Here is a 15,404-nt window from a genome sequence, read left to right on the forward strand (position 1 = left end):
AAAGAGATAGGCATTGGAAAATTCAGGGCTATTACGTGTAGATGAAGCACTAAAAGGAGGCTTTAAAATTTTCATTCTAGTGTCTTTCGTTTGGGAGAAAAATGTAAAAGTACAATGCAGCTTTTCCTTGCCGATATCTCTCTTTTGCAAAGAGATAGGCATTGGAAAATTCAGGGCTATAACGTGTAGATGAAGCACTAACAGGAGGCTTTAACATTTTCATTCTAGTGTCTTTCGTTTGGGAGAAAAATGCAAAGGTACAATACAGTTTTTCCTTGCCGATATCTCTCTTTCTCTATCGTCCTAGTGGATGCTGGGGTTCCTGAAAGGACCATGGGGAATAGCGGCTCCGCAGGAGACAGGGCACAAAAAGTAAAGCTTTTCCAGATCAGGTGGTGTGCACTGGCTCCTCCCCCTATGACCCTCCTCCAGACTCCAGTTAGATTTTTGTGCCCGGCCGAGAAGGGTGCAATCTAGGTGGCTCTCCTAAAGAGCTGCTTAGAGAAAGTTTAGCTTAGGTTTTTTATTTTACAGTGAGTCCTGCTGGCAACAGGATCACTGCAACGAGGGACTGAGGGGAGAAGAAGTGAACTCACCTGCGTGCAGGATGGATTGGCTTCTTGGCTACTGGACATTAGCTCCAGAGGGACGATCACAGGTACAGCCTGGATGGTCACCGGAGCCGCGCCGCCGGCCCCCTTGCAGATGCTGAAGTTAGAAGAGGTCCAGAATCGGCGGCTGAAGACTCTGACAGTCTTCTAAAGGTAGCGCACAGCACTGCAGCTGTGCGCCATTTTCCTCTCAGCACACTTCACACGCTGTCACTGAGGGTGCAGGGCGCTGGGGGGGGGCGCCCTGGGAGGCAAATGTAAACCTATATACTGGCTAAAAATACCTCACATATAGCCCCCAGAGGCTATATGGAGATATTTAACCCCTGCCAAACTTCACTAAAGAGCGGGAGACGAGCCCGCCGTAAAAGGGGCGGGGCCTATCTCCTCAGCACACAGCGCCATTTTTTCTCTCACAGAAAGGCTGGAGAGAAGGCTCCCAGGCTCTCCCCTGCACTGCACTACAGAAACAGGGTTTAAACAGAGAGGGGGGGCACTAATTGGCGATATAAATATATATATAAAGATGCTATTAGGGAGAAACACTTATATAAGGTTGTCCCTATGTAATTATAGCGTTTTTTGGTGTGTGCTGGCAAACTCTCCCTCTGTCTCTCCAAAGGGCTAGTGGGGTCCTGTCCTCTGTCAGAGCATTCCAGGTGTGTGTGCTGTGTGTCGGTACGTGTGTGTCGACATGTATGAGGACGATGCTGGAGGAGGCGGAGAAATTGCCTGTAATGGTGATGTCACTCTCTAGGGAGTCGACACCGGAATGGATGGCTTATTTAGGGAATTACGTGAGAATGTCAACACGCTGCAAGGTCGGTTGACGACATGAGACGGCCGACAAACAATTAGTAACGGTCCAGGCGTCTCAGAAACACCGTCAGGGGTTTTTTTTTATAAAAAACGCCCATTTACCTCAGTCGGTCGACACAGACACAGACACGGACACTGAATCCAGTGTCGACGGTGAATAAACAAACGTATTCCTCATTAGGGCCACACGTTAAGGGCAATGAAGGAGCTGTTACATATTTCTGATACTACAAGTACCACAGAAAAGGGTATTATGTGGAAGTGAAAAAACTACCTGTAGTTTTTCCTGAATCAGATAAAATAAAATGAAGTGTGTGATGATGCGTGGGTTTACCCCGATAGCAAATATTGGCGTTATACCTTTTCCCGCCAGAAGTTAGGGCGCATTGGGAAACACCCATTAGGGTGGATAAGGCGCTCACACACTTATCAAGTGGCGTTACCGTCTCCAAATACGGCCGCCCTCAAGGAGCCAGCTGATAGGCAGCTGGAAAAATATCCTAAAAAGTATATACACACAGACGGTGGTTATACTGCGACCAGCGATCGCCATCAGCCTGGAGATGCAGTGCTGGGTTGGCTTGGTCGAATTCCCTGACTAAAAATATTTTATTGATATGGAGCATTTAATAGGATGCATTCTATATATATGTATGCGAGATGCACAGAGGGATATTTGCACTCTGGCATCAAGATAAGTGCGTTGTCCATATCTCCCAGAAGATGTCATGGACACGACAGTGGTCAGGTGATACAGATCCCATACGGCACATGGAAGTATTGCCGTATAAAGGGAAGGAGTTATTTGGGGTCGGTCCGTCGGACCTGGGGGCCACGGCCACAGCTGGGAAATCCAACCTTTTTACCCCAAGTTACATCTCAGCAGAAAAAGACACTGTCTTTTCAGCCTCAATCCTTCCGTTCCCATGTGGGCAAGCGGGCAAAAGGCCAGTCATATCTGCCCAGACATAGAGGAAAGGGAAGTAGACTGCAGCAGGCAGCCCCTTCCCAGGAAAAGAAACACTCCACCAGTGGGGGGGTAGTCTCAAGAGTCTCAGCGCGCAGTGGGATCACTCGCAAGTTGACCCCTAGATCATACAAGTATTATCCCAGGGGTACAGATTGGAGAGTCGAGACATTTTTTCCTCGCAGGTTCCTGAAGCCTGCTTTACCAACGGCTCCCTCCGACAAGGAGGCAGTATTGGGAAAAAAATTCACAAGCTGTATTTCCAGCAGGTGAAAATCAAAGTACCCCTCCTACAACAAGGAAAAGGGTATTAGTCCTCCACACTATATTGTGGTACTGAAGCCAGACGGCTTGGTGAGACATAGTCTAAATCTGAAATCTTTGAACACTTACATTACAAGGTTCAAATCAAGATGGAGTCACTCAGAGCAGTGATAGAGAACCGGAAAAAAGGGGACTATATGGTGTCCCTGGACATCAAGGATTACCTCCATGTCCAAATTTGCCCTTCTCAACAAGGGTACCTCTGGTTCGTGATACAGAACTGTCAATATCAGTTTCAGACGCTGCCGTTGAATTATCCACGGCACCCCGGGCCTTTACCAAGGTAATGGCCGAAAAGATGATTCTTAAAAGAAGAAAGGCATCTAAATTATCCCTTACTTGGACGATATCCTGAAAGGGACAAGTTTCCAGAGAACAGTTGGAGGTCGGAAAAGAACTATCTAAAGTAGTTCTACGACAGCACGAGTGGATTCTAAATATTCCAAAAATCGCAGCTGTTTTCCGATGATACGTCTGCTGTTCCTAGGAATGATTCTGGGCATAGTCCAGAAAGAGGTATTTCCCCTGGAGGGGAAAGCCAGGGAGCTATCCGACCTAGTCAGAAACCTCCTAAATCCAGGCCAAGTATCAGTGCATCAATGCACAGGAGTCCTGGGAAAAATGGTGGCTTCTTACGAAGCGATTCCATTCGGCAGATCTCACGCAAAAACTTTTCAGGGGGATTTGCTGGACGAATGGTCCGGATCGCATCTTCAGATGCATCAGCGGATAACCCTGTCTCCAAGGACAAGGGTGTCTCTTCTGTGGGGGCTGCAGAGTGCTCATCTTCTAGAGGGCAGCACATTCAGCATTCAGGACTGTGTTCTGGTGACCACGGATGCCAGCCTGAGAGGCTGGGGAACAGTCACACAAGGAAGAAATTTCCAAGGAAGTGTGGTCAAGTCTGGAGATTTCTCTCCACATGAATATACTGGAGCTAAGGGCAATTTACGATGCTCTGAGCCTAGGAAGACCTCTGCTTCAAAGTCAACCGGTGCTGATCCAGTAGGACATCATCATGGCAGTCGCCCACGTAAACAGACGGGGCGGCACAAGAAGCAGGAGGGCAATGACAGCAAGGATTCTTCGCTGGGCGAAAGATCATGTGATAACACTGTCAGCAGTGTTCATTCCGGGAGTGGACAACTAGGAAGATTTCCTCAGCATAAATGAATTCCACCCGGAAAAGTGGGAACTTCATCTGGAAGTTTCCACATGTTTGTAAACCGTTGGGAAAGACCAAAGGTGGTTATGATGGCGTCCCACATGAAGCGCCAGGTCTAGAGACCCTCAGGCAATAGCTGGGACGCTCTGGTAACACCGTGGGTGTACCAGTCGGTGTATGTGTTCCCTCCTCTGCCTTTCATACCCAGTGTATGGAGAATGATAGGATGGAGAGGAGTAAGAACTATACTCGTGGTTCCGGTTTGGGCCAAGAAGAACTTGGTACCCGGAACTTCAAGAGATACTAGAAAGGATCTTGATTCAGCAAGAATCATGTCTGTTCCATGACTTACCGCAGCTGCGTTGACGCCAGGGCGGGTGAACGCCGGATCCTAAGGGAAAAAGGCATTCCGGAAGAGGTCATCCCTACCCTGGTCAGAGCCAGGAAGGAGGTGACCGCACAACATTATCACCGCTTAGGTGAAAATATGTTCCATGGTGTGAGGCCAGGAAGGCTCCACGGAAGAATTTCAACTGGGTTAATTCCTACATTTCCTGCAAGCAGGAGTGTATATGGGTCTCAAATTGGGGTCCATTAAGGTTCAAATTTCGACCGGTCGATTTTCTTCCAGAAAGAAATTGGCTTCAGTTCCTGAAGTCCAGAAGTTGTTAAGGGAGTACTGCATATACAACCCCTTTTTGATGTCTCCAGTGGCACTGGGCGATCTCAACGTAGTTTGGGATTCCTAAAATCACATTGTTTTAAACAACTCAAATCTGTGGATTTGATATATCTCACATGGAAAGTGACCATGCTGTTGGTCCTGGCCTCGGCCAGGCGAGTGTCAGAATTGGCGGCTTTATCTCACAAAGCCATATCTGATCGTCCATTCGGACAGAGCAAAGCTGTGGACTCGTCCCCAGTTTCTCCCTAAGGTGGTGTCAGCGTTTCACCTGAACCAGCTTATTGTGGTGCCTGCGGCTACTAGGGACTTGGAGGACTCCAAGTTGCTGGATGTTGTCAGGGCCCTGAAAATATAGTTTCCAGGTCGGCTGGAGTCAGGAAATCTGACTTGCTGTTTATCCTGTATGCACCCAACAAGCTGGGTGCTCCTGCTTCTAAGCAGACTATTGCTCGTGGATTTGTAGTACAATTCAGCTTGCACATTCTGTGGCAGGCTTGCCACAGCAAAAAATATGTAAATGCCCATTCCACAAGGAAGGTGGGCTCATCTTGGGCGGCTGCCCGAGGGGTCTCGGCATTGCAACTCTGCCGAGCAACTACGTGGTCGGGGGAGAACACGTTTGTAAAATTTTACAAATTTGATACCCTGGCAAAAGAGGACCTGGAGTTCTCTCATTCGGTGCTGCAGAGTCATCCGCACTCTCCCGCCCGTTTGGGAGCTTTGGTATAATCCCCATGGTCCTTTCAGGAACCCCAGCATCCACTAGGACGATAGAGAAAATAAGAATTTACTTACCGATAATTCTATTTCTCGGAGTCCGTAGTGGATGCTGGGCGCCCATCCCAAGTGCGGATTATTCTGCAATACTTGTACATAGTTATTGTTACAAAAATCGGGTTATTGTTGTAGGAAGCCGTCTTTCAGAGGCTCCTTTTGTTATCATACTGTTAACTGGGTTTAGATCACAAGTTGTACGGTGTGATTGGTGTGGCTGGTATGAGTCTTACCCGGGATTCAAAATCCTCCCTTATTGTGTACGCTCGTCCGGGCACAGTACCTAACTGGAGTCTGGAGGAGGGTCATAGGGGGAGGAGCCAGTGCACACCACCTGATCTGGAAAAGCTTTACTTTTTGTGCCCTGTCTCCTGCGGAGCCGCTATTCCCCATGGTCCTTTCAGGAACCCCAGCATCCACTACGGACTCCGAGAAATAGAATTATCGGTAAGTAAATTCTTATTTTTGCAAAGAGATAGGCATTGGAAAATGCAGGGCTATAACGTGTATATGAAGCACTAACAGGAGGCTTTAAAATTTTCATTCTAGTGTCTTTCGTTTGGGAGAAAAATGCAAAGGTACAATACAGCTTTTCCTTGCCGATATCTCTCTTTTGCAAAGAGATAGGCATTGGAAAATTCAGGGCTATAACGTGTAGATGAAGCACTAAAAGGAGGCTTTAAAATTTTCATTCTAGTGTCCTTCGTTTGGGAGAAAAATGCAAAGGTACAATACAGCTTTTCCTTGCCGATATCTCTCTTTTGCAAAGAGATAGGCATTGGAAAATGCAGGGCTATAACGTGTATATGAAGCACTAACAGGAGGATTTAAAATTTTCATTCTAGTGTCTTTCGTTTGGGAGAAAAATGCAAAGGTACAATACAGCTTTTCCTTGCCGATATCTCTCTTTTGCTAAGAGATAGGCATTGGAAAATTCAGGGCTATAACGTGTAGATGAAGCACTAAAAGGAGGCTTTAAAATTTTCATTCTAGTGTCCTTCGTTTGGGAGAAAAATGCAAAGGTACAATACAGCTTTTCCTTGCCGATATCTCTCTTTTGCAAAGAGATAGGCATTGGAAAATTCAGGGCTATAACGTGTAGATGAAGCACTAACAGGAGGCTTTAAAATTTTCATTCTAGTGTCTTTCGTTTGGGAGAAAAATGCAAAGGTACAATACAGCATTTCCTTGCCGATATCTCTCTTTTGCAAAGAGATAGGCATTGGAAAATTCAGGGGTATTACGTGTAGATGAAGCACTAAAAGGAGGCTTTAAAATTTTCATTCTAGTGTCTTTCGTTTGGGAGAAAAATGTAAAAGTACAATGCAGCTTTTCCTTGCCGATATCTCTCTTTTGCAAAGAGATAGGCATTGGAAAATTCAGGGCTATAACGTGTAGATGAAGCACTAACAGGAGGCTTTAAAATTTTCATTCTAGTGTCTTTCGTTTGGGAGAAAAATGTAAAAGTACAATGCAGCTTTTCCTTGCCGATATCTCTCTTTTGCAAAGAGATAGGCATTGGAAAATTCAGGGCTATAACGTGTAGATGAAGCACTAACAGGAGGCTTTAAAATTTTTCATTCTAGTGTCTTTCGTTTGGGAGAAAAATGCAAAGGTACAATACAGCTTTTCCTTGCCGATATCTCTCTTTTGCAAAGAGATAGGCATTGGAAAATTCAGGGCTATAACGTGTAGATGAAGCACTAACAGGAGGCTTTAAAATTTTCATTCTAGTGTCTTTCGTTTGGGAGAAAAATGCAAAGGTACAATACAGCTTTTCCTTGCCGATATCTCTCTTTTGCAAAGAGCTAGGCATTTGAAAATTCAGGGCTATAACGTGTAGATGAAGCACTAACAGTAGACTTTAAAATTTTCATTCTAGTGTCTTTCGTTTGGGAGAAAAATGCAAAGGTACAATACAGCTTTTCCTTGCCGATATCTCTCTTTTGCTAAGAGATAGGCATTGGAAAATTCAGGGCTATAACGTGTAGATGAAGCACTAAAAGGAGGCTTTAAAATTTTCATTCTAGTGTCCTTCGTTTGGGAGAAAAATGCAAAGGTACAATACAGCTTTTCCTTGCCGATATCTCTCTTTTGCAAAGAGATAGGCATTGGAAAATTCAGGGCTATAACGTGTAGATGAAGCACTAACAGGAGGCTTTAAAATTTTCATTCTAGTGTCCTTCGTTTGGGAGAAAAATGCAAAGGTACAATACAGCTTTTCCTTGCCAATATCTCTCTGTTGCAAAGAGCTAGGCATTGGAAAATTCAGGGCTATAACGTGTAGATGAAGCACTAACAGGAGGCTTTAAAATTTTCATTCTAGTGTCTTTCGTTTGGGAGAAAAATGCAAAGGTACAATACAGCATTTCCTTGCCGATATCTCTCTTTTGCAAAGAGATAGGCATTGGAAAATTCAGGGCTATTACGTGTAGATGAAGCACTAAAAGGAGGCTTTAAAATTTTCATTCTAGTGTCTTTCGTTTGGGAGAAAAATGTAAAAGTACAATGCAGCTTTTCCTTGCCGATATCTCTCTTTTGCAAAGAGATAGGCATTGGAAAATTCAGGGCTATAACGTGTAGATGAAGCACTAACAGGAGGCTTTAAAATTTTCATTCTAGTGTCTTTCGTTTGGGAGAAAAATGCAAAGGTACAATACAGCTTTTCCTTGCCGATATCTCTCTTTTGCTAAGAGATAGGCATTGGAAAATTCAGGGCTATAACGTGTAGATGAAGCACTAAAAGGAGGCTTTAAAATTTTCATTCTAGTGTCCTTCGTTTGGGAGAAAAATGCAAAGGTACAATACAGCTTTTCCTTGCCGATATCTCTCTTTTGCAAAGAGATAGGCATTGGAAAATTCAGGGCTATAACGTGTAGATGAAGCACTAATAGGAGGCTTTAAAATTTTCATTCTAGTGTCCTTCGTTTGGGAGAAAAATGCAAAGGTACAATACAGCTTTTCCTTGCCGATATCTCTCTTTTGCAAAGAGATAGGCATTGGAAAATTCAGGGCTATAACGTGTAGATGAAGCACTAACAGGAGGCTTTAAAATTTTCATTCTAGTGTCTTTCGTTTGGGAGAAAAATGCAAAGGTACAATACAGTTTTTCCTTTCCGATATCTCTCTTTTGCAAAGAGCTAGGCATTGGAAAATTCAGGGCTATAACGTGTAGATGAAGCACTAACAGGAGGCTTTAAAATTTTCATTCTAGTGTCTTTCGTTTGGGAGAAAAATGCAAAGGTACAATACAGTTTTTCCTTGCCGATATCTCTCTTTTGCAAAGAGATAGGCATTGGAAAATTCAGGGCTATAACGTGTAGATGAAGCACTAAAAGGAGGCTTTAAAATTTTCATTCTAGTGTCTTTCGTTTGGGAGAAAAATGCAAAGGTACAATACAGCTTTTCCTTGCCGATATCTCTCTTTTGCAAAGAGATAGGCATTTGAAAATTCAGGGCTATAACGTGTAGATGAAGCACTAACAGAAGGCTTTAAAATTTTCATTCTAGTGTCCTTCGTTTGGGAGAAAAATGCAAAGGTACAATACAGCTTTTCCTTGCCGATATCTCTCTTTTGCAAAGAGATAGGCATTGGAAAATTCAGGGCTATAACGTGTAGATGAAGCACTAACAGGAGGCTTTAAAATTTTCATTCTAGTGTCTTTCGTTTGGGAGAAAAATGCAAAGGTACAATACAGCTTTTCCTTGCCGATATCTCTCTTTTGCAAAGAGATAGGCATTTGAAAATTCAGGGCTATAACGTGTAGATGAAGCACTAACAGAAGGCTTTAAAATTTTCATTCTAGTGTCCTTCGTTTGGGAGAAAAATGCAAAGGTACAATACAGCTTTTCCTTGCCGATATCTCTCTTTTGCAAAGAGATAGGCATTGGAAAATTCAGGGCTATAACGTGTAGATGAAGCACTAATAGGAGGCTTTAAAATTTTCATTCTAGTGTCCTTCGTTTGGGAGAAACATGCAAAGGTACAATACAGCTTTTCCTTGCCGATATCTCTCTTTTGCAAAGAGCTAGGCATTGGAAAATTCAGGGCTATAACGTGTAGATGAAGCACTAATAGGAGGCTTTAAAATTTTCATTCTAGTGTCTTTCGTTTGGGAGAAAAATGCAAAAGTACAATGCTGCTTTTCCTTGCCGATATCTCTCTTTTGCAAAGAGATAGGCATTGGAAAATTCAGGGCTATAACGTGTAGATGAAGCACTAACAGGAGGCTTTAAAATTTTCATTCTAGTGTCCTTCGTTTGGGAGAAAAATGCAAAGGTACAATACAGCTTTTCCTTGCCAATATCTCTCTTTTGCAAAGAGCTAGGCATTGGAAAATTCAGGGCTATAACGTGTAGATGAAGCACTAACAGGAGGCTTTAAAATTTTCATTCTAGTGTCTTTCGTTTGGGAGAAAAATGCAAAGGTACAATACAGCTTTTCCTTGCCGATATCTCTCTTTTGCAAAGAGATAGGCATTTGAAAATTCAGGGCTATAACGTGTAGATGAAGCATTAACAGAAGGCTTTAAAATTTTCATTCTAGTGTCCTTCGTTTGGGAGAAAAATGCAAAGGTACAATACAGCTTTTCCTTGCCGATATCTCTCTTTTGCAAAGAGATAGGCATTGGAAAATTCAGGGCTATAACGTGTAGATGAAGCACTAATAGGAGGCTTTAAAATTTTCATTCTAGTGTCCTTCGTTTGGGAGAAACATGCAAAGGTACAATACAGCTTTTCCTTGCCGATATCTCTCTTTTGCAAAGAGATAGGCATTGGAAAATTCAGGGCTATAACGTGTAGATGAAGCACTAACAGGAGGCTTTAAAATTTTCATTCTAGTGTCTTTCGTTTGGGAGAAAAATGCAAAGGTACAATACAGCTTTTCCTTGCCAATATCTCTCTTTTGCAAAGAGCTAGGCATTGGAAAATTCAGGGCTATAACGTGTAGATGAAGCACTAACAGGAGGCTTTAAAATTTTCATTCTAGTGTATTTCGTTTGGGAGAAAAATGCAAAGGTACAATACAGCATTTCCTTGCCGATATCTCTCTTTTGCAAAGAGATAGGCTTTGGAAAATTCAGGGCTATTACGTGTAGATGAAGCACTAAAAGGAGGCTTTAAAATTTTCATTCTAGTGTCTTTCGTTTGGGAGAAAAATGTAAAAGTACAATGCAGCTTTTCCTTGCCGATATCTCTCTTTTGCAAAGAGATAGGCATTGGAAAATTCAGGGCTATAACGTGTAGATGAAGCACTAACAGGAGGCTTTAAAATTTTCATTCTAGTGTCTTTCGTTTGGGAGAAAAATGTAAAAGTACAATGCAGCATTTCCTTGCCGATATCTCTCTTTTGCAAAGAGATAGGCATGAGAAAATTCAGGGCTATAACGTGTATATGAAGCACTAACAGGAGGCTTTAAAATTTTCATTCTAGTGTCTTTCGTTTGGGAGAAAAATGCAAAGGTACAATACAGCTTTTCCTTGCCGATATCTCTCTTTTGCTAAGAGATAGGCATTGGAAAATTCAGGGCTATAACGTGTAGATGAAGCACTAACAGGAGGCTTTAAAATTTTCATTCTAGTGTCCTTCGTTTGGGAGAAAAATGCAAAGGTACAATACAGCTTTTCCTTGCCGATATCCCTCTTTTGCAAAGAGATAGGCATTGGAAAATTCAGGGCTATAACGTGTAGATGAAGCACTAATAGGAGGCTTTAAAATTTTCATTCTAGTGTCCTTCGTTTGGGAGAAAAATGCAAAGGTACAATACAGCTTTTCCTTGCCGATATCTCTCTTTTGCAAAGAGATAGGCATTGGAAAATTCAGGGCTATAACGTGTAGATGAAGCACTAACAGGAGGCTTTAAAATTTTCATTCTAGTGTCTTTCGTTTGGGAGAAAAATGCAAAGGTACAATACAGCTTTTCCTTGCCGATATCTCTCTTTTGCAAAGAGCTAGGCATTGGAAAATTCAGGGCTATAACGTGTAGATGAAGCACTAACAGCAGACTTTAAAATTTTCATTCTAGTGTCTTTCGTTTGGGAGAAAACTGCAAAGGTACAATACAGCTTTTCCTTGCCAATATCTCTCTTTTGCAAAGAGCTAGGCATTGGAAAATTCAGGGCTATAACGTGTAGATGAAGCACTAACAGGAGGCTTTAAAATTTTCATTCTAGTGTCTTTCGTTTGGGAGAAAAATGCAAAGGTACAACACAGCATTTCCTTGCCGATATCTCTCTTTTGCAAAGAGATAGGCATTGGAAAATTCAGGGCTATAACGTGTAGATGAAGCACTAAAAGGAGGCTTTAAAATTTTCATTCTAGTGTCCTTCGTTTGGGAGAAAAATGCAAAGGTACAATACAGCTTTTCCTTGCCGATATCTCTCTTTTGCAAAGAGATAGGCATTGGAAAATTCAGGGCTATAACGTGTAGATGAAGCACTAACAGGAGGCTTTAAAATTTTCATTCTAGTGTCTTTCGTTTGGGAGAAAAATGCAAAGGTACAATACAGCATTTCCTTGCCGATATCTCTCTTTTGCAAAGAGATAGGCATTGGAAAATTCAGGGGTATTACGTGTAGATGAAGCACTAAAAGGAGGCTTTAAAATTTTCATTCTAGTGTCTTTCGTTTGGGAGAAAAATGTAAAAGTACAATGCAGCTTTTCCTTGCCGATATCTCTCTTTTGCAAAGAGATAGGCATTGGAAAATTCAGGGCTATAACGTGTAGATGAAGCACTAACAGGAGGCTTTAAAATTTTCATTCTAGTGTCTTTCGTTTGGGAGAAAAATGTAAAAGTACAATACAGTTTTTCCTTGCCGATATCTCTCTTTTGCAAAGAGATAGGCATTGGAAAATTCAGGGCTATAACGTGTATATGAAGCACTAACAGGAGGCTTTAAAATTTTTCATTCTAGTGTCTTTCGTTTGGGAGAAAAATGCAAAGGTACAATACAGCTTTTCCTTGCCGATATCTCTCTTTTGCAAAGAGATAGGCATTGGAAAATTCAGGGCTATAACGTGTAGATGAAGCACTAACAGGAGGCTTTAAAATTTTCATTCTAGTGTCTTTCGTTTGGGAGAAAAATGCAAAGGTACAATACAGCTTTTCCTTGCCGATATCTCTCTTTTGCAAAGAGCTAGGCATTTGAAAATTCAGGGCTATAACGTGTAGATGAAGCACTAACAGTAGACTTTAAAATTTTCATTCTAGTGTCTTTCGTTTGGGAGAAAAATGCAAAGGTACAATACAGCTTTTCCTTGCCGATATCTCTCTTTTGCTAAGAGATAGGCATTGGAAAATTCAGGGCTATAACGTGTAGATGAAGCACTAAAAGGAGGCTTTAAAATTTTCATTCTAGTGTCCTTCGTTTGGGAGAAAAATGCAAAGGTACAATACAGCTTTTCCTTGCCGATATCTCTCTTTTGCAAAGAGATAGGCATTGGAAAATTCAGGGCTATAACGTGTAGATGAAGCACTAACAGGAGGCTTTAAAATTTTCATTCTAGTGTCCTTCGTTTGGGAGAAAAATGCAAAGGTACAATACAGCTTTTCCTTGCCAATATCTCTCTGTTGCAAAGAGCTAGGCATTGGAAAATTCAGGGCTATAACGTGTAGATGAATCACTAACAGGAGGCTTTAAAATTTTCATTCTAGTGTCTTTCGTTTGGGAGAAAAATGCAAAGGTACAATACAGCATTTCCTTGCCGATATCTCTCTTTTGCAAAGAGATAGGCATTGGAAAATTCAGGGCTATTACGTGTAGATGAAGCACTAAAAGGAGGCTTTAAAATTTTCATTCTAGTGTCTTTCGTTTGGGAGAAAAATGTAAAAGTACAATGCAGCTTTTCCTTGCCGATATCTCTCTTTTGCAAAGAGATAGGCATTGGAAAATTCAGGGCTATAACGTGTAGATGAAGCACTAACAGGAGGCTTTAAAATTTTCATTCTAGTGTCTTTCGTTTGGGAGAAAAATGTAAAAGTACAATGCAGCTTTTCCTTGCCGATATCTCTCTTTTGCAAAGAGATAGGCATTGGAAAATTCAGGGCTATAACGTGTATATGAAGCACTAACAGGAGGCTTTAAAATTTTCATTCTAGTGTCTTTCGTTTGGGAGAAAAATGCAAAGGTACAATACAGCTTTTCCTTGCCGATATCTCTCTTTTGCTAAGAGATAGGCATTGGAAAATTCAGGGCTATAACGTGTAGATGAAGCACTAAAAGGAGGCTTTAAAATTTTCATTCTAGTGTCCTTCGTTTGGGAGAAAAATGCAAAGGTACAATACAGCTTTTCCTTGCCGATATCTCTCTTTTGCAAAGAGATAGGCATTGGAAAATTCAGGGCTATAACGTGTAGATGAAGCACTAATAGGAGGCTTTAAAATTTTCATTCTAGTGTCCTTCGTTTGGGAGAAAAATGCAAAGGTACAATACAGCTTTTCCTTGCCGATATCTCTCTTTTGCAAAGAGATAGGCATTGGAAAATTCAGGGCTATAACGTGTAGATGAAGCACTAACAGGAGGCTTTAAAATTTTCATTCTAGTGTCTTTCGTTTGGGAGAAAAATGCAAAGGTACAATACAGTTTTTCCTTGCCGATATCTCTCTTTTGCAAAGAGCTAGGCATTGGAAAATTCAGGGCTATAACGTGTAGATGAAGCACTAACAGGAGGCTTTAAAATTTTCATTCTAGTGTCTTTCGTTTGGGAGAAAAATGCAAAGGTACAATACAGTTTTTCCTTGCCGATATCTCTCTTTTGCAAAGAGATAGGCATTGGAAAATTCAGGGCTATAACGTGTAGATGAAGCACTAACAGGAGGCTTTAAAATTTTCATTCTAGTGTCTTTCGTTTGGGAGAAAAATGCAAAGGTACAATACAGCTTTTCCTTGCCGATATCTCTCTTTTGCAAAGAGATAGGCATTTGAAAATTCAGGGCTATAACGTGTAGATGAAGCACTAACAGAAGGCTTTAAAATTTTCATTCTAGTGTCCTTCGTTTGGGAGAAAAATGCAAAGGTACAATACAGCTTTTCCTTGCCGATATCTCTCTTTTGCAAAGAGATAGGCATTGGAAAATTCAGGGCTATAACGTGTAGATGAAGCACTAACAGGAGGCTTTAAAATTTTCATTCTAGTGTCTTTCGTTTGGGAGAAAAATGCAAAGGTACAATACAGCTTTTCCTTGCCGATATCTCTCTTTTGCAAAGAGATAGGCATTTGAAAATTCAGGGCTATAACGTGTAGATGAAGCACTAACAGAAGGCTTTAAAATTTTCATTCTAGTGTCCTTCGTTTGGGAGAAAAATGCAAAGGTACAATACAGCTTTTCCTTGCCGATATCTCTCTTTTGCAAAGAGATAGGCATTGGAAAATTCAGGGCTATAACGTGTAGATGAAGCACTAATAGGAGGCTTTAAAATTTTCATTCTAGTGTCCTTCGTTTGGGAGAAACATGCAAAGGTACAATACAGCTTTTCCTTGCCGATATCTCTCTTTTGCAAAGAGCTAGGCATTGGAAAATTCAGTGCTATAACGTGTAGATGAAGCACTAATAGGAGGCTTTAAAATTTTCATTCTAGTGTCTTTCGTTTGGGAGAAAAATGCAAAAGTACAATGCTGCTTTTCCTTGCCGATATCTCTCTTTTGCAAAGAGATAGGCATTGGAAAATTCAGGGCTATAACGTGTAGATGAAGCACTAACAGGAGGCTTTAAAATTTTCATTCTAGTGTCCTTCGTTTGGGAGAAAAATGCAAAGGTACAATACAGCTTTTCCTTGCCAATATCTCTCTTTTGCAAAGAGCTAGGCATTGGAAAATTCAGGGCTATAACGTGTAGATGAAGCACTAACAGGAGGCTTTAAAATTTTCATTCTAGTGTCTTTCGTTTGGGAGAAAAATGCAAAGGTACAATACAGCTTTTCCTTGCCGATATCTCTCTTTTGCAAAGAGATAGGCATTTGAAAATTCAGGGCTATAACGTGTAGATGAAGCATTAACAGAAGGCTTTAAAATTTTCATTCTAGTGTCCTTCGTTTGGGAGAAAAATGCAAAGGTACAAT

The sequence above is a fragment of the Pseudophryne corroboree genome, unplaced genomic scaffold (genome assembly GCF_028390025.1).
Source record: "Pseudophryne corroboree isolate aPseCor3 unplaced genomic scaffold, aPseCor3.hap2 scaffold_222, whole genome shotgun sequence".
NCBI lineage: Eukaryota > Metazoa > Chordata > Amphibia > Anura > Myobatrachidae > Pseudophryne > Pseudophryne corroboree.